The sequence below is a fragment of the Ursus maritimus genome, unplaced genomic scaffold (assembly GCF_017311325.1).
Source record: "Ursus maritimus isolate PB19 unplaced genomic scaffold, ASM1731132v1 scaffold_19, whole genome shotgun sequence".
In the NCBI taxonomy this organism is placed as follows: Eukaryota; Metazoa; Chordata; class Mammalia; order Carnivora; family Ursidae; genus Ursus; species Ursus maritimus.
This window is the reverse complement of record NW_024424341.1, coordinates 56,020,929-56,040,728: the sequence shown is the minus strand read 5'-3', so window position 1 is coordinate 56,040,728 and position 19,800 is coordinate 56,020,929. Positions and strand designations below refer to the sequence as shown.

At 50.3% G+C, this 19,800-nt stretch overlaps 1 protein-coding gene and 1 long non-coding RNA gene across 2 annotated transcripts in view; one reads left to right on the top strand and one right to left on the bottom strand.

Moving 5' to 3' along the window:
• The window catches only part of BICRA (BRD4 interacting chromatin remodeling complex associated protein), a 74,955-nt gene that overhangs the window by 37,302 nt on the left and 17,853 nt on the right, over nucleotides 1-19,800 (bottom strand). The window lies entirely within an intron of this gene.
• The window catches only part of LOC121103515, a 2,796-nt gene continuing 1,567 nt past the window's right edge, over nucleotides 18,572-19,800 (top strand). The window contains exon 1 of the long non-coding RNA XR_005835794.1: nucleotides 18,572-18,704. This is a non-coding gene — a long non-coding RNA (uncharacterized LOC121103515). The remainder of the gene's footprint in view (nucleotides 18,705-19,800) is intronic.

Here is a 19,800-nt window from a genome sequence, read left to right as displayed (position 1 = left end):
GAGCTGTCTTCAGGAACTAGCTAACCCTGATGGCTTCAAGATACCACGCTTCCTCCTGTTTCTTAATAAATCCCCCATCCTTCCCTGGGTTTTGCAACCAGCACTGTCCGTGTATAGATGCCCATGAGCACTGCCTGGAGCGCTGCGGGGGAGTCGCTCACTGCCTTCCTGCTTCCTCTCCGGCTCCTTCTAAACTCGGCTCCCCACTCAGTGGCCAAAAAAACGATTCCATTTTATTTAAGGTTGTGTCGTTCCCAGCAGCGCTGGGGAGGTAGCAACGAAGAGAGCAGACATCCCTGCTCTCCTGGAGGTAACGTTCTGCTGGCAGGAGTCAGACCACAGAGACATATGACATACGGCAGAGTGGACAATGGCAAGGATGGAGGAGAAAGGTGGCGGGGGAAGGGGGTAGAGAAGGAGGGGGATGCATTTCTAGTTGACGCATTTTTAGTTGAAGTGGTCAGGACAGCTTCATAGATAAGAGGTGTCTGAGCAGACGTGGGGAGAAGAACAGAAGCGACATGGACACACGGGGAAAGGCATCTGAAGCCGAAGGTACAGCAGATGCAAAGGCCCCGAGGTGGGAATGTGCTGGGGGTGCTTGGGCAACAGCAAGGAGGTGAAAAGGGGTTGAAGAGGCAAGGTCAAAGGCCAGGTGATGGAGGGCCCAATGGGTCAAGGTCAGGTCCTGGGATTTTACTCTGAAGGAGCCCAGGAGATGGGAGGGCTCTCATCAGAGTGGGCCATGATCTGACTCAGGTTTTCACAGGATCCCTCTGGTTGCTGAGTGGAAAATGGATCACAGGAGGCGAGGACAGGGGCAGGCAGGCCAGGGGGGAGATGCTGGTGGCAGGGGAAGAAATGAAAAATGGCCGCATTCTGTTTATGATGGCAGAGCAGCAGACTGACTGCCTAGGGGAGGAGCAGAATCAAGGGCCCTCCAGAATTTGAGAGGGATCAGACGGCAGAGTGGATAATTGAGGGCAGCCAGGCAGGATGTGCAAACACAGCCTTAGACAAGCTCCGTTGTTTGATCTAGCACCTTCTTCAGTGAAGACATTTCTATCTAAGGAATTCTGATGGTCCCAAAGCTACTAATTACCCGGCTTAATGCACCCTACCAAGGGCAAGAGGTGTGTGTGTGTGTGTATGTGTGTGTGTGTGTGTGTGCGCGCCTGCGTGTGTGCGTGCTCGGAGCCTCAGAGAAAGAAAGGGCTGCAGGGGAGCACGCAGGCCAGAGATGTGCAGGCCCCCAAGCCTTCCTCTCACAGAAATGCCTTTTATATCTTGTTTCAGGATCTGTTCTCACCCCAAAACCTAAACAGTTTCTAAGTTTATATGTGACTTTGAATCCGTAAACTATGTTGGGGTATATGATGTGAGGTAGGGATCCAATTTCATCTCTTCCCATATGGATGACTATTTTTTTGGCACCAGCTCCATTTACTAAGAGTCTCCCCCGTCCCCACCAATCTGACCAGGGGCCACTGCAGCCTCGTGACATGTCCATACGTGCCTGCCTCTCATCCTGGCTCTCTGTTCTGATCCGTTGGTAGAATGTCAATTTCTATTTATTCCCTAACCTCAGAGATAAAACAGATTCAGCTGGACAGGTAATCAATATATGGACTGATGCTGGGCGAAGGTGACAGGCGGTCAGGGGAGTGAGGTGTCTCAGGGAAGGGCACAGGATCCCCAAAGCAGACAGCGTGATGTCCCTTAGCCTGACAATACATCCCAGAGTAAAGCTGACTTATATACATCATACTACTGACTTTTAACTAATCCTCATAATAGAGACAGAGGGCATGAAAAAGGAGCTCAGAAAGAGACTAAAGATTAAAAATAAAGTACAGACACAAAAGCTCACATATTGTACGATTTCATTTACATGAAATTAGATGGAGGTTGCGTAATGTGTACCCATGTACTTTATAATAAACAGATGACAGTGAAGAGCCCTGACTCTGATTTGCAACCAGACCTCCTGGGTTCAGATCCCCCCTCTGCCACTCAACTGGATGACCCTTGGATGACCCACTACAACCTCCTCGTGCCTCAGTTTCCTTCTCTGTAAAATCAGGTTACGAGCTGTGTCCACCCCACAGAGTTGTGAGTATGGAAATGAGTTGATACGTGCAAATATATCTACACTTAGTCACACGCTTATCCTTTTCACAGCCGGAAGCATAGAATCAAAAGTACTATGCGTTCAGCCCCGCGATCAAGGTAAGTATCGCCGGTAGTTAGTCAAGCTGACAGCGTGCAGCACCTTTAACATGACATGTGGAGAAGGGTACTTTACTGCTGTAGTCTTCCTTCCCCAAACCCTAACTGCCAGTCTAATCACGAGAAAAACATCAGACAACCCCCAAGCGAGGCACGTTCTCCAAAACGCTCGACCAGTACTCCTCAAAACCAACAAGGTCATCAAGAGTAAGGGAAGTCTGAGAAACAGGAGCCTCGGGAGACATGATTAAATGCAGTGTGGTTTCCTGGGTGGGGTCCTGGAACAGGAGCATTAGGGGAAAACTAGGGAGATCGGGATACATTCTCCAGTTGGCTGATGGCAATGGACGGTGGTTTCACGGAGACATCGTAAGATGTGAACATTAGGAAAACCAGGTGCGGGCTATACGAAAACTCTGTACTGCTTTCACAACTTAGCTGCAGACCTCAAATTATTTGAAAAGAAAGAGTTTATTATAGAAACAAAAAACCTCAACAGTCTTCAATGAACCTAAAAGTGGGGGTTCAGCTCCGGCCGACTGCCCGAGAGGCCTGAGCTGCGCCCCTGAGGGTCCGCTGGAAGGAAGGCTCAGACACGCGGGAATCTGCGTGAATAGCTTCAGAGCAAGGCCGGGCAGCCCCTGGCCTTCCTGTGTGGCCTTACCAGCTTTTGTCCCCTCTGTCCCCGACCCTGCCCTTGTTCTCCCACAAGCTCATCCCCACATGGCAGCTAAAGGGCTCGTGTTAGAACCCCAGTCAGCCCGCGCCCCCTCCTCTGCTCTGAGCCCTCCCGGGGCTCCTGCCTCCCTCAGTAAAAGCCCAAGTCCTCACCATAGCCCCCACTTCCTGTCGCAGTCTCCCACCCTCTGCCCCTCATCCACGCCCCTTTAGCCACATCAGCCTCCTCGATACTGCTCTGCCACACCAGGCACATGCCTCCCACAGGACCTTTGCATGTGCTGCTTCCTGTCTGGTAGGTATTTGCCCTCGCCTCCTTTTCTCTATTGTTACCAGGTCAGTGAGACTCAACCCGATTCCGTCTACAGCTGCAATCCCTACCCTCCCCCTCGGCACTTCCACCTCCTTGCTTTGCTTTCCTTCACAGCGCGCCGATTACGATCTGACATGCTGTAAATGTGATTTATCTTATCTGCCGCCTGTCTCCACCAGGAGAGCCAGGGTGAGCACGGGGTCTGTTTTGTTCACTTTGTGTAAACTCTGACGGAATGACTGAGGGGGACCATTCTCAGCGGCCACAGCAGATACTAAAGAGTGTAGGCGCCTGACTCACGACTGGCCGGGGCTGGGGGAGGGAACGAGGGGCTCCATGCCTCGGCTGGCCAGAGACCCATGGGGCCGGGCTGAGAATGGGGGACTGGCCACTAGAATGGGAGCGAGGCCCGAAGGCCCCAGAAGAAACCTGTCAGCGTGAGCTGGAGAGGATGCAAGAGGTCATGGGGGGGACGTCATGGGCTCCGATGAGCCCAATCTGTGGGGGAAGGTGGTGAACCTGGGCTTCAGCGCAGAGAGCTGCTCAGAGGAGGGGAGTGGGCAGAAGTGAGCTGGGGCAGAGGCACGGGAGGGAAGGGCACTCTGGAGAGTCAGAGGGCGAGCGAGAGGAAGAGACACGGAGAGACGGTGGGCACATCTCCACAGGTCAGTGCAGGACACTCCACCCTGCGCACCAACCCAGGAGACAGATAAATCCAGTCACAGTCTACACCCATGATTCCTGCCAGGAACCACCACAATACGGAGGGCGACCAGAACTCTGGGCAAATGTGCAGAATGCCCCCTAGGGGGCGACAGCACCCACTGTGAACTGTGTCAAGCCCATCAGGACCCCCAGGCAGTGCCTCCCCATCTACACTGACCACATGGGTGTCCAGTGCACGGGCACCATGAAAGAGAATATTTGTCAAGTCTATAGAGCAAGCGTGAAAGAGCTCAAACTAGCAGCAAGGACCGCCATCGAGGCTTTCAGTCCTCACCCAGGAAGGATTCTAGAACACGTGACATGGGACACGTGTGCGTCGAGAAGGGAGGGGAGCCCACAGATAACTTCCATCTGGCATCATACGGAGCCTGGGGCTACTCTCTGTGTAATTCTGCCCTCACAAATAATGGGCAGATATGGACCAGAGGGCACATTCTAGAATGTTCACGGCACCCATGAACCGGACACAACGCAGATGCCCCATTAACAGGAAAGCGTATGAATGCTTGGTGGTACAGCCACATGCTGGAATACTACGCAGCAGAGAAAAGGGGTAAACACACTACTAATCCACTCACAGGGAAGATTCTAAAAACACGACGCAGAGTGAAAGAAAACGTCGTCGTAGGATTTCATGCGTCAGATACAAACCCAGGCAACACGAACCTACGGAGTTGTAACGGGGACAGAAACTCCTGGTGGGGCTGGGGGATGCAGAGCTCGGGAAGGGAGGTAAGTCATGCTCTGTTTCTCATCTGGCAGCTGGTTCCATGAGTGTGTCCAACCTGTGAAAATTCAGCCAGCTGCACGCTTAGGGTGTGCGCACTTCTCCGTACAATCCAACAAAAGATTCCCCGGAAGGGAAGAAAACACCCTGATACCCTCGTCTACTCCCGAGAGGATGAGAATGGTGCAACTGTGTGTGACATCGTCTGTCCGTCAAAACGTTACACGTAGAGCTACCCTGTGACCCAGTGATCTCACTCCCAGTAGATGCCCAGGAGAAATGAGAACTCATGTCCGTGGAAAAACCAGTATGCGGGCGTTCGGAGCAGAATTCTTTGTAACAGCCAAGTACTCATCACCGGGTGAACGGAGACACAAACCATGGTATAGACGCACAGCGGAATATTAGTTAGCAAGGAAACAGGAATGATGTCCTGACTCACGCTACAACACGGAGGAATGAAGAAAACATCGTGCGACGTGAAAAGAAGCCGGACACGGAAGACCACCTGTTTTATGACTCTCCACTTATAGACCACGTCCTGAACAGACACATTCACGGAGACAGAAAGTCGATCAGTGGTTGCCAGGTGCCGGGCAGATGGGAGGAATGGGAGGACAGCTAAGGGGCTCAGGCTTCTTTTTCAAGAGAGGAAAATGTTCTAAAATTGATGCTAGTGACGGTTACACAACCCTGCAAATGTATTATAAACCACAGGATTGTACGCTTTACATGGCTGAGTTGTATGGCATGTGAATTTTATCTCCATAAATCTGTTGGGCTTTTTAAAAAGTACCTATGGGGGGGCCTGGTGGCTCGGCTGGTTAAGCATCTGCCTTCGGCTCAGGTCCTGATCGCAGGGTCCTGGGATCGAGTCCCGTCAGGCTCCCTGCTCAGCAGGGAGTCTGCTTCTCCCTCTGCCCCTCCCCCTTGTGCTCTCTTGCTTGCGTGTGCTCGCTCTCTCAAATAAATAAAATCTTTAAAAATTTTTTTTAAAAATATCTAGGGGGTAGAGGTGGGCAAAATGGGTGAAGGGGGTCAAGAGGTACAAATTTCCAGTTCTCAAATAAATTAATTCACAGGGATAGAACGCACAGCACGGTGACTACAGTTAATAATACCACGCTGCATATTTGCAAATTGCTAAGACAGTAAATCTTAAAAGTTCTCATCACAAGAAAAAAATTCTGTATGGTGACGAATGTACACAAGACATACAGAGGTGATCATTTCTCAGTACGTGGAAATATCAAATCATTACATTGCACACCTGAAACAAACAGGGGTCAAATACACCTCAATATAAAAAAAGAAAAAACAGGGGCACCTGGGTGGCTCAGTCGGCTAAGAGACTGATTCTTGATTTTGGCTCAGGTCATGATCTTGGCGTTGTGGGATCCACCCCCACGTCAGGCTCCACGCTGGGCATGGAGCCTGCTTAAGATTTGCTCTCCCTCTCCCTCAGCTCCCCCCCCCCCACAAGTGCAGGTCTTTCTCTAAAAAAAAAAAAAAAAAAAAAAGGAAAGAAACTATGTATGATAGTATTAGTGGACGCTTTATTTCACGATTCAAAAAAGGAAAAAGAGCAAATACACGCTGACCACTTCAAGGCACCGGTTTATCCCATTTTACATGGTGAAAATTGTGCACGGCCCTGGTCACAGAACAGGTCAGCCTGGAAGCTGGGCTCCCAGCTCTCTTGTGGCTGCTTGTTCCCAAGCACCTGCTCTGCTCCCAGAGGGAAGGAGGAGGAACCAGCATGGAGGGGGGTGCCTGTGACGGACTGTGTGACCCTCTCCTTCGTGCCTCTGCTACAGCAAATGCCAAATGCCTCCTTGCACTTCGCTGCAAGTATCTGTTCATTCACTCAAAATTAAGAAATATTTCCCAGAGCCACGTTATACCTGAATTTCTTCAGCGATCTCCCCACTGGTCTCTCTGCCCCCACCCCACCAGCATCGAGTCAACTCGAGTCAGCTCGAATCAACTCACAGCCCTCGTCTGCTGAGAACCCTCAGGTTCCTGTCTCGCTCAGAGTAAAAGTAAAGTCCTCACTGTGGCCCACAAGGCCCCACGAGATTTGCCACAGTACCCTCTGCCCTCATATCCTGCTCTCTCTCCCCTTGGCTTGCTCAGCTCCAGCCACATGGGCCTCCTCACTGTTCTTCAAACACACCAGGCACCGACCTGTCTCAGGGCCTTTGCACTGGCTCTTCCCTCTGCCTGGACTGCTCTTCCCCAAAAACCCACATGGCCTATCCCCTAACCTCCCTCAGGTCTCTACACAAATGTCAACCCCAGTGACCTCACCTTCCCTGACCACTCTATTTAAAAGTGCAGCCCAACCCCCTGCACCCTGATCCCTCTTCTCCTGCTTTATCTTTGTTAGGAACACTTACTGACATCTGACATAGTAAATATTTTACTGGCTTATCTTGTTTATTGTCGGTCTCTGAAGTAGACACTTGAGAAATATTTGCTAAATATTGGGTAACTGCGTACAGTTGTGCAGGTTGTACACCGCACAATCCCCCAACCCTTCCCCCGCCCCCCCGCCCCGGGAAGCAGTCCCATCTTAGGACACTGTAGATTTGTGTATACATAGGACCACAATTTTCTGGCAGATGGCAGAAAAGGGTCATGAGAAAGGGGCATCTGTTTTTAGTTCCACAAAAGCACCACATGGGCTCGTGGAGGCCTGAGTTAAATAAATAGGCAAACTGCTGCTTCAGATGCAGCCGGAAAGCACCACACACACCCAGACTGCGTGGGTTCAGATCCCACTCTGCTATTTAAGCACCTGTCTGACCCTGGGCAAGTTACTTCTCTCTGCACCTCTGTTTTACCTCGGGTCTACAGGAACCGTAACACCCCCACGATACGGGCTTGAGGCTTAAACGAATCAATATGTACAAAGTACACGACCTGCGGCTCAGGGGACGTGCTGGAAAAGCGTTCACCATTATCATAGCAGCTATTGTTCCCAAATCCCCAGGCTCAAGCTTCGAAAAATACAACTTGGGGGAAAAACCGATCTTGGGCACAGTCTGCTTCAGCCTGGTTTGTGCTGGGCTGAGCCGCCCTGTGGGCTTTGGGGTCAGAGCCACCTCAAGGGGCTCCGGAGATGTAGGGAGCGTTCCAGCGGGGACCTAGCCCTACTCACCGAGGTTCTGATCTCCTCCCAGGGACAGTGGGGGACGCTGGTGTCCACAGAGTGGGGCAGAAACCCCAGTTCCGGGGGCACAAGCTCTCAGCGGGCATCTCTGACCCGTGATGCGCCTGCCGGGCCGATTCCCAAAACGCCCCTGGACTGAGCTGGGCCTCCCGAATTTTCCTCCCGTCTTTAGCTGCTCTCAACATACGTCACTCTACTCAACTGTGCAAGAATGAGTGCCCCGAGGGCAAGGGGGAAAAGCAGATCGATTGGGAGGAAATCTGCCAAAACACTAATGAGGCTGCGCTACCCCGGGTAACAGAATTACGAGTCACTTTTGTGTTCTCAGCGTTTCTAGAACTTTGTATATTCCAATGTCGCCCCCCCTCCTCTTTTGTTCCTTCTAATGATCTTGTACTGCTTTTTTTTTTTTTTTCTGTTGAGAAACTGTGTTTTGCTTTCACTTTTTATCGAAACTGCACGCTCCCCAAACACACACATTGTAGGTGCAATAGATCGTCCCCAACTGAATGCACCAGCCGCCCGGATGGGAACAAGATGAGCTCAGGCCGGCCAAGTGTCCCTCTGAAAGGAAGAGCCTCAGGGTGGTCAAGAGGGCAGGTCCCGAAAATTCCAAGCAGGGATACATAACCTGAATACCTGAATCTCATGGGGAGGAACCAGAAGTCAACCTCCCCCAACGGAGGCACCTTCTAGAAGGTAACTGTTCTGGACCCTTCCAAAAGGCGATGTCACGGAACACAAAGAAAAGCTGAGAAAAACCTCCCAACTGAACAAAGAATAGTAGAGCAGGTAAGAGTGCTGGGTCACTGTTCAACCCGGAGCGTCTGATCACTATCCTGGGCTGACGTCAGAGAATATCCTCGTTCTTCGGAAACACACATCAAAGTGTCAAGGGCCAAAGAAGCACATGGTACTGTTCCTAATCTCCAACAGCTTATGAGAAAGAAAGAAGAGAGAGAGAGAGAGAGAGAGAGAGTGTGTGTGTGTGTGTGTGTGTGTGTGTGTGTGCAGAGTTCAGGTCAGACTGGCCCATTTTCCAGATGGGAGCACTGAGACTAATGGGCAGAACACCTTTTGTGCCGCTGGCCCATGCAAGAGTCCAGGAGGGTGAAGAAGGAAACGCGGTAAGATGCGAAAAGCCGGCAAATCTTGAGAAAAATTTCTCTGTATTTGTTATTTTTGCCACTTGTCTAGAGATTTGAAGTTTTCTTCAAAATAGAAAGTCCGGCTGGCTCTGGGGCCATGCTGCCTGGATCTGCCCCTTGCTCTGTCCCTCTCAACTGTGCAACCTGGAGTCAGTGACTCCCCCTCTCTGTGCCTTGGTTTCTACATCCATCAAACAGACCTCGGAGTAAGCATAACCACCTCACAGGCCAGCGGTGTTCTGCTCGAACATGCATGGGGGTGTTTTACTGCCAATGTGCGTTCCAATGGGGCTTAAATATTCTCACCATCACCCCTGCTTACGGGGCTGTTTCAGGATTTAATGAGTCCACACACAAAAGACATCAAACGCTCAACGTTAACTGTTACCACCGTGAGTGAACCAAGGCCGTGAAAATAGATGCCTCGTTCTCCCGACGTAGAGGCTGCACAAAGCAAAAGAACACGGCTCCTCCCTTGTCTCTCTGTCCACGGACACCTACCGGGGGGCCGGTCCCTGTCTGGTGCTGGGGAGCGCGGCGACGGCACTGCACGGGGCCCCAGGGACACTCAGACAGGGCCCTCTGTCCTAGGAAGTGGGTGCCCCTGCAGGGCCTGGACTGAGCCCCGTGCAAATGTGTCACTCTGACAGCCAGCAAACGAGAAGCCCCAGATACAGATCTGGTTTACACAGAGTTCCTGCCGTGGGCCAAATTTTAGAAAGCCGGAGACGTTCTGTGAAAGACTCCCAGGTTTCCAGCTCTTCTTGAAAAACTGGAATATCGACGCAGGAACGAGAAGCGAGTGGCGCCTGACCCCTTTAGACAAAGGACACGGACGCAGCATACACGAAGAAACCGACCACGTGATAAAGAGGATGACAAACAAGCTGATTTCAAAACAAAATAAGATCGACAAGGAGCACAGAAGCCAACGGAGGTCCGACCTCTGTAGTCAACAGGGAGATTTAAATTGAGACCATAATGAGAGACCACTAGGTACCCAACAGAAGGTCTAAAATGAAATGGACAGACGCTAGCATGCGGTGGTTAACGATTTGGAGCCACTGGAACTCTTCAGCCTTGCAGCGGGTGACGCAAACCATTACAGCCTCGTTGAGAAACAGCGGGGGCAGTTTCAACCCCAGTCAAACACATCCTTATCTGCCTTAGTCATTCTACGCCGAGGTATTTACCCAAGAGAAACGATAGCATGTGTCCACACAAAGATTACTACATGAAAGTTCACGGCAGCCTCACTGGTCAGGGCCAAACACTGGAAACAACCCAAAGGTCCACCAACAGGTGAACGGATAAACAAATCCAGATCTGCCCACACAATGGGATCCTGCTCTCAGCAACAGAAGGAAGCAAACTGACAAATCCATCACGCATGAATCTCCAAGTCACTCCACTGAGTGGCCGAAGTAAAAAGAGTACATGCTGTGTGAATCTAAGGAAAGGCAAATCATATCTATTGTTACAGAAAGCGGATTTCACCGCGGGAGCCCAGGAGGTGGGGAGCATTGATTGCAAGAAGGCAGGAGGGACTGCTGGGGAAGGCAAATGTTGTGGCCTGACTGTAATGGCAGTTTACGGGACAGTACTATTTGTCAAAATGCAGCCGACAGTGCTCTTAAAATGCATGTATCACGTTGTACATAAATTATATCTCAATAAAGCTCATTTATAAAAAAAAAACAGACTCTCGGATTGGTCTGTCTGGTTCCAATCCTGGCTCCGTGGCTTACTGGCTGTGACTTGGGCAGGTGTCTTCACGTCTCTGTCTCAGGGCCTTTGCACTTGCTATATCTTGTTGCTGGGAACGCCCTTCCTGCAGACAGCAGCAGGGCTGGCCCCTCACCTTCAGGTCTTTGCTCCAATGAGAGCTTTTCAGGGAGGGCTAGTTAAAATAACCATTCACACCACCAGCCCTCTCCTCCTATTTTTCCAATTTCGTTTTTTTCCACAGCACCCAGCACCTTCTGAGGGGTCCTACCATGGGTCCCCCAAACCAGCAGGACAGCTCCCCAAAGACAGGGAGTTTTGTCTAATTTGTGGCATAGCCCCCTCCTAGAACACTGCCTGGCACATTACAGGCACTCCGTAAAAAACTGCAAAAGTAAACAAAGGGATACATATTACTGGGGTTGTGAGTTGTAAACACCGATAAAGGAAAAAAGTGCACTTCATGATCACCCTGTCCAGGAACCGACGATCAGAGAGTTGAAGACACTGACTCCAGGTCACTCAGCGGGTAAGACGTGGAGCTGGGGTCCTGTTCTCCCCTCTGCCCTGGGGCAGTCTGACACCATCAACTGCCTTCACGGGACCCTACGCTCTGCCCCAGGGAAGGGCGTGATGGATGACCTCCGAGAGACTCAGATTTCATCCGGGGCAAGAGGGATTGGGGGTTTCTGTATAAGAAGACTACTCAGTCAAGACCAGGCACCATGAGGCTGAGGGACCAGGGCCAGATCGGAAACTGATCAGAATTCACAACACACACAGGCCCCCCACTAAAAGACGTTCGGTATCATCACCCGTCAGGCCACGCAAATCAAAACCATAATGAGACACCACTTCACACCCACTAGGATGATTATAATAAAAAAGATGGAAAAATTAGAGTCCTCGTGACTTGTTGATGGAAATGTAAGACGGAGCAGCCACTGGAGAAAACATCTGGCGGGTAGGCGGTTGCTCAGGGAGTCAACAGAGAGTTAGCGTATGACCCAGCAATCCCACTTGTAGGAGCACATATCCACGCAAGAAACGAAAACGCAGGTGCACACACGCGCTCATGCGGGGATATTCACAGCGGCACGACTTGCGACAGCCAGCAAGCAGGAACGACACACACGCTCCTCGACCGATGGGAGGGGAAGTGAAAGGCGGCAAATCCACACGGTGGAACATTATTCAGCCAGAAAAAGGCAGGCAGTTCTGATCCACCGCTACCGCGTGGATGAGCCTCAGAAACACTGCGCCGAGCCAAGGAGGCCGGATTAAAAAGACCACGTGCTGCAGGAATCCATTTATATGAAATCTCCAGAACAGAGGCAAAGCTACAGAAACAGAAAGCAGATGCGTGGCTGCCGGGAGGTCCCAGGGGAAAGGGCAGGACTTGGGGAAATGAGGGCATGATCAATGAGTGTGGGTTTCTTTCTGGGGTGATGGAACGTTCTAGAATCTGATGTGGCGATGGTTGCACAACCCTGTGACTACACTAAAAAAACCCCAATGAATTGTGCACCTCAAAAGGGTGAATTTTATGGCATGTGAATTACACCTCCATTTACAAAAATTAAAAAAAAAAAAGCACATCCCTTGATGATACCAAACCACTTTAAATCTTCTTACGTTTGATAATGCCGTGGTGATCATGTAAGAAAATACTTATTTTTATTCTTTAACTACATACTTAAGTAGGTACCATTAAAATGACAGGAGATCTGGGATTTGCCTTAAAATCCTTCAACAACAACAAAACAGAGATCAATAAAGCCAGCGTGGCCAAATCTGGATGTCCAAGGAACTCGGGGATACAAGTAACGGGAGTGCATTACGCTGCTGTCGCCACTTTCATGTACATTAGGAAATTTTCACAATTTTTTTTTTAATTTGCCCCCAGCAATTCCAACTCTGGGATTTTAACTTACAAGTCTACTCGCATTCATGCAAATCAACACTGTACAGTTACTCATTGTTGCCTTGTTTGTAAGAGACTGGAGCTAACCTAAGTATCCAGCAAGAGGGCACTGGTTCGATAAGTTAGGGCCCTCCGATGGGATATTATGCAGCTGTGCCAGGCCCTGAAGTTGATAAGTTAGAACCTTCGGGATATATTATTAAAAGGCAAAGGGCAGGGCGCCTGGGTGGCATAGCGGTTAGGCGTCTGCCTTCGGCTCAGGGCGTGATCCCGGCATTATGGGATCGAGCCCCACATCAGGCTCTTCCACTATGAGCCTGCTTCTTCCTCTCCCACTCCCCCTGCTTGTGTTCCCTCTCTCGCTGGCTTTCTCTATCTCTGTCGAATAAATAAATAAAATCTTTAAAAAAAAAAAAAAGGCAAAGGGCAGAACAGCGTTAGAATACCCTATTATTAGTGCCTTAAAAAAACGTGCGTGCACGTGCACGCATACACACGCCCGTGTGAGATGCTTACACATGCACGGAACACATCTTGGGAAAGAAGCCTCAAAACTATAACCATTTTACCTCCAGGAAAAGGACAGCTGGGAGTCGGGGTGAGAGAGGGAGACCTTTCACTAGAAATCTCTGATGCCGTTTGAGTTCTGTACTTGGGCCTATGTTCCCGCTGCTCTCAAAAGTATATTAATAAACACATACATTTTTAAAAGCCCCCAAGAGGGGCGCCTGCGTGGCTCAGTCGTTAAGCATCTGCCTTCGGCTCAGGGAGTGATCCTGGTGTTCTGGGATCGAGCCCCACATCAGGCTCCTCTGCTGGGAGCCTGCTTCTCCCTCTCTCACTCCCCCTGCTTGTGTTCCCTCTCTCGCTGGCTGTCTCTCTCTCTCTCAAATAAAAAAATAAAATCTTTAAAAAAATAAATAAAAGCCCCCAAGAAAAGCTGTTTCCTAAGCATGGCCGTGTCCCCACACACTTCCCCTGGGGCTGGATTAGAAGGATCAGGTTGTCCCTTCTGCTCCCTCCCCTGGGGTGGGCAGCCAGCACCAGGCTGGGCTGAGACCTCCCTCCAGGGAGAGCAGAAACGACCCAAGGGCCCGCCCAGGGCTCCCCAGGAACGATTTCCAGACTCATACTCTCTTGGCTGAGGCTGGGGAGAGGGAGATACAATACAGAAAGAACTGGAGGAAGAGAAAGGAGAAGAAGGGGGAGGAGGACGAGGGAGGAGGGGGAGGAGGAGGCCTGAGTGCCTGCGAGAACAAAGCAAGGACAGGCCCGGGCAGGAAGCTGCTGGAAAGGCCAGCCCCCACCTCGGGAGAAGAAACGGCCACCAAGACGCTTTATTCATAAGCAACAACAAACTGGAAAACAACCCAAATGTCCATCAACTGGTGAATGGAGAGACGAAATGTGGTAGATCCATACAATGGAATGTTATTCGGCCATAAAAAGGAGAGAGGCCCTGACACGCGCTGTGCGTGAACCTGGGAATGCCACGCCGAGGGAAAGCAGCCAGACACAAAAGGCCACACACTGTAGGATCCCGCGTATAGGAAATGTCCAGAGCAAGCAGATCTGCAGAGATGGAAAGTAGATTAGTGGCTGCCGGGGGCTGGGGGAGAAATTAGGTACAGAGTTTCCTTCTGGGTGATGAAAATGTTCTAGAACCAGATTGTGGTCACAGTTGCACAACTCTGTGAGTATACTAAAAACCACGGAATTGTACACTTAAAAAAAAAAGGAGATGTTTATGGCATGCAGACGGCTCGCATTTGAAAAAGAAAATGAGAAGAGAAAAACAACAACAGGAATGAACTAGTGATGAGAGGTGACCAAACGGACAGACCTTAAGAATGTTCCGGTGAGTGAAAGAAGCCAGGTGCAGAAGGCCACGTAGCGTGGCCTTCCACGAAATGTAGGACTTCTGTGAAACCTCCAGAAGGGACAAAGCCATAGAGACAGAAAGCAGATGAGCGGGTGCCAGGGGCTGGAGTGGGGGGAACAGGGAGTCACTGCTTCCTGAGTGTGGGGTTTCCTTTTGGGGTGATGAAAACGTTCTGGAACTGGAGAGTGGCAAATATCCTAAAAACCACTGGATTGCACAACTTTGAGTGGATGAGTTTTATGGTATGTGAATTATGTCTCGATAAAGCGGTCTCAAATTTTAAGCAGGGGCGGGGGAGAAAAAGAGACTGGTCACGTGACCCACCCCACCACCCCAACCTGACTTTTCATCCCAGCCTGTACACTCACTCAGGGGCATCTCCGGTCAGCGCGGCCCCCAGCCCCCCAAAGGGGTTGCTTTCCTTCCGTACCCACAGCTGGACCGAGGCGCCACGAGGGTGGGCACCAAGTTTCAGTCTCATATTCTCCTCCCCTCCCAACGTGAGCCGAAAATGGGCAAGAAGACATAGGAACCACAAAGGAATGTGAAATGTGCAGGGTTTGTAGAATTTCCTAAGTGCAGGATGCTGATTTCAGAAGCATAAATACCTTTATACTGCAAAAAAACAAAGCCCAGACACTTTAATACTTCGCTAAAAAGTACACACACATGCACACACACACATACACACACACACGAAACCAGTCTCGAGGGACAGGACCGGGGGACCCCCCACCCCATGGCTTCCCCCTCCCCCATCTGCCACCACCTGCTCTTTGTGGGGCCTCAGGAGGTTAAGTTGATAAGAGGTAAGATTTAGGTCTGGTATTAAGAAGGGAGGGAGAATGACCACACTGCTTGTAAGCAATTCTTTTTTTCCACAGAGCTCCTGGGAAGGGTTTCCCTGGCTCCGCTTTCTCTCCCTCCCAAGGGCCCCCCCACCTTGTCCTTCCAGCGCAACCCCCCACGCTTTCTCACTGGGTCGGGAGAAAAACACAACCAAACACCTTTGACTCATTCGCTCAACAACACATACACTTAAGTGAGCACCTCCTGTGCCCTGGGAGACCCTCCAGTAAGGAGCACACCAGACCTCCCGAAACAAATTGATCTGTAATGTAATCTCAGCTCGTGGTAAATGCCTAGGAGGAGATCATAACAGAGGATGAGGGAATGACGGGGAAGGGGAGGTTTGATTTTAAAATAGGGTCCTGGACAGAGGGGACACTGAAGCAGAGAGGGGAATGAAGTAAGGAGAGAGCCACGTAAATACGTGGGGGAAAGCACCCCAGGCTGACGGAACAGAGAGTGCAAAGGCCCTGAGGCAGCAAAGTACCCATTTGGCTCCAAGAACGACTAGATCACTGTGTGTGTGGTGGGTACGGGGCATTAGTAACGATGTGAGAGAGGGAGCGGGGACGGGGAAGAGGCATGGGAGGCCTGTGGATTTTGTTCTAAGTGCTCTCCAACTGGGGTTGGGACCCGTGGGGCATTAAGGTGGTCCTCTCAGGAGCCCAGAAGTTGCTGGTACAGTTCAAGTCAAACAGCTAATGCAGATGCCCCCCCCCCCCCCCCCAGGTACTGAGTCCTTCTCATTCAGTCCACTGGCTATGCTAGCATCAATGAAAACACACCCACTGTGGTGAAGGCTGGTGCGTGTTACCCTGAAACCATGCTTTCCTCTTAGGCGTGCATGCTGTGCGACTACATTTCCCAGCATCCCTTGTAGTTGGGTGTGGTCACGTGACTGCACTGCGGCCACCTGGAAGCAGGTGGAAGCAACAAGGGCGCTTTCCAGGCCTGGCACGTGACATACTCCTCCATCCTTCCTCATCCCCGGTGGGCCCCACAAACTTAGGGGAGGGCAGAGCCACAAGAGGGAAGGAATCTGGTTCCTCAGTTCCTCACATGAGGCTGCCCGACTAGAAACCCCTTCGCTGGTCTATAAATGCGCAAGAAGAAAACTTTTATCGTCTTGAGCAACTGCGAATAAAGGGCTGTTTGTCACACCAGCTAGCTAAGGACCCCCACTAACTCGCACGCCCACAAACAAAGGCTGGGCAATAGGCCTGCTCGAATGGGGAACGTCTTGCCAAAGTTCCGGAAAGGGAAGAGAGGAGGGGGGAAACTGAGTCTCTGCATGCCTCAGGGCATAAGGGGTGTGCCCAACTCAGAAGAGCCTACAGCGAAGCTTCGGGGCCCGCATCCGGGGCCTGAGAGTTAGTGGCCCCAAAATGCTCTCAGCCACGTCAAGTTCGTATTTTGAAAAGAAACACCAGCTCCATGATCGAGGCTCAGCTTACATCCCCAGCCCGATACCACCCAAGGATAAGAGCCCCACTTTATAAACCACCAGTAACATTCCCGAGGCACTGGGCTACCCCGACGACCCCGCACAGTAGTCCCTTTATCCCCCAGATGAGGAAAGCTGACACCCACAGCAACTAACCCAACATCAGGAACTGTGGGTTACCACAGCCAGGCAGGCCTTTAAATACTCAATTTATATACGGGCCCCCGGAGGTGGGAGTCTAGAACAGAAGCTCAGTGAGGCCAAGGGCACACAGGAGGTGTCTAGGGAATACCTGTTGAATAAATCAACAGACAGACAGTTCCTATTTTCCCTTTTTCCAGATGAGGCAACGAGGCTCAGAGAGGGCATGTCGCTGACTTGAGGTCACCCAGCAAATGGGTGAGGGGACCAGGCTGTGGGTCAAGATCCAACCCCCAAGCACTCGCCCTGCCTACTCTGCCAGGCTGTTCCCAATGCCCCTCACCCTGGACCCAGAGCCGGACCCCTACCAGCTAAAAGCCTCAGGGCCTCTTCTCAACTGTTCTCAACTCCCCCCCACCCCCATCCCTAGTACACTTTCCTTCAGCTCATTCACATCCTCCCAAGTTCCTTGCTCACTAAGTAGTCACCCATTCAGCAATTAAGGACTAAGACGCATGCGTGCCAGGCTCTGTTCTAGAAACTGCGGGGGCGGGGGCGGGCAGGGAGGACGGCCATGAACAAAACAAAGATCCCTGTTCACCCAAAGCTTACACTTTTGACCACGGTAAGGATGGAGACAGAAAAGAAGGATAATACAACGTATTATGCTACATATTTACATATTTGCAAATGTTTAACTTCCATGTATTGAATTTCTATTAAATAAAAATGTAACACACGTTATAAATTAAATTTATAAATGTAAAAATAGAAATGCCATGTTATGTGTAGAATTATTTATATTAAAACCATTTACGGGGCGCCTGGGTGGCACAGCGGTTAAGCGTCTGCCTTCGGCTCAGGGCGTGATCCCAGCATTCTGGGATCGAGCCCCACATCAGGCTCTTCCGCTGGGAGCCTGCTTCTTCCTCTCCCACTCCCCCTGCTTGTGTTCCCTCTCTCGCTGGCTGTCTCTATCTCTGTCAAATAAATAAATAAAATCTTAAAAAAAAATTTAAAAAATAAAAATAAAAAAATAAAACCATTTACAGGTATTATAAAATACTGATATATAAAAAGTCAGTACAATGTAAAATAGATGGTATGCCAGAAGTTGCTAAGTGCTGTGGAGGAAAAGCAAAGAGACAGGACAAGGGGTTTGTACAATTTTAAATAAGGTGATAAAGGCAGGCGTGGGTGAGGAGGGGGGAACCATAGGGCAGGGGGGCAAGCAAGTGCAAAGGCCCTGAGGTGGGCAAGTCAGGACCCAATTCCTGACTTGAGGAAGGAGGCCAGTGTGGCTGAAGCAGAGTGAGCGAGGGGAGGACTTCGTGAGAGATGAGGTTAGATCGTGAGTCAGGGACCAGATTGTGTATAATAACAGCCAAAAGGCAGAAACAACCCCAGTGCCCATCAACAGAAGAATGAACAAAACGTGCCGTGTGGTGGAGTACTACCCCGACTTAAAAAAGAATGAAATTCTTTTTTTTTTTTTGAAGATTTTATTTATTTATTTATTTATTTATTTGACAGAGAGACAGCCAGCGAGAGAGGGAACACAAGCAGGGGGAGTGGGAGAGGAAGAAGCAGGCTCCCAGCGGAGGAGCCCGATGTGGGACTCGATCCCGGAACGCCGGGATCACGCCCTGAGCCGAAGGCAGACACTTAACAACTGCGCTACCCAGGCGCCCCAAAAGAATGAAATTCTGATCCGTGCTGCGATACTGACGAACCTTGAAAACGGTAGGCTAAGGGAAATAACCCAGACACAAAAGGACAAATAGTGTAGGATTCCGCTTAAATGAGGTGCTTACAGCAGACAAAGTCACAGAGACAGAAAGTAGATTGGAGGGTTACCAGGAGCTGGTGGGAGGGGGAGTGGGGAGTCACTGAGTAATGGGTACAGAGTTTCTCTTTGGAACGATGAGAACATTCTGGGAATGGACAGGGGTGATAATTGCACAACACTGGGAAGGTACTTAGTGCCGCTGAATTGTACACTTAAAAAAGGTGAAAATGGTAAATTTTATGTTGCACGTACCTTACTATAATGACAAAGCAGCTAACGCTGTACCCGCGTTGTGTTGGCTATATCGGGCACTGTTCTAAAAACCGTGTGTATGTTTAGTCATTTGCTCCTCCAAGGACTCTTTAGAGAGGCACCCTCAAAACAAGGTCTGCCCAAGAGAAATAGGATGCAAGTCACATATGTCATTAAACATTTTCTAGCGAGGGGCACCTGGGTGGCTCCGTCGGTTAAGTGGCTGCCTTCAGCTCAGGTCATGATCTCGGGGTCCTGGGATCGAGCCCCGTATTGGGCTCCTTGCTCAGCGAGGAGCCTGCTTCTCCCTCTCCCTCTGCCTGCCACTCCCCCTGCTTGTGCTCTCTCTCTCTGTCAAATAAATAAATAAGTAAAATCTTAAAATTTTTTTTTCTAGCCAAAAAAGCAGGTGAGTTTAAATGCATTAATTTAATTTGATTTTTATTTTGGCGGGGAGGGGCAGAGCGAGAGAGAGAATCTTAAGCAGGCTCCACGCTGCCCAGCACGGAGCCTGACATGGGGCTCGATCTCACGACCCTGAGATCATGACCTGAGCCGAAATCATGAGCTGGATAATCAACCGAGTGAACCACCCAGACACCCCTAAATATGTTAATTTTAATAGTATATTTTATGTAACGTGATTTTGCAAACATGATCATTTCCATGTGTAATCAATATAAAAATACTAACAAGATCATTTATCCCCCCTCCGACACACTTCATTCTAAGACTCTGAAATCTAGGGTCTATTTCACACTTGGCTCAGCCAGTATTTAAGGGCCACACGTGGCCAGG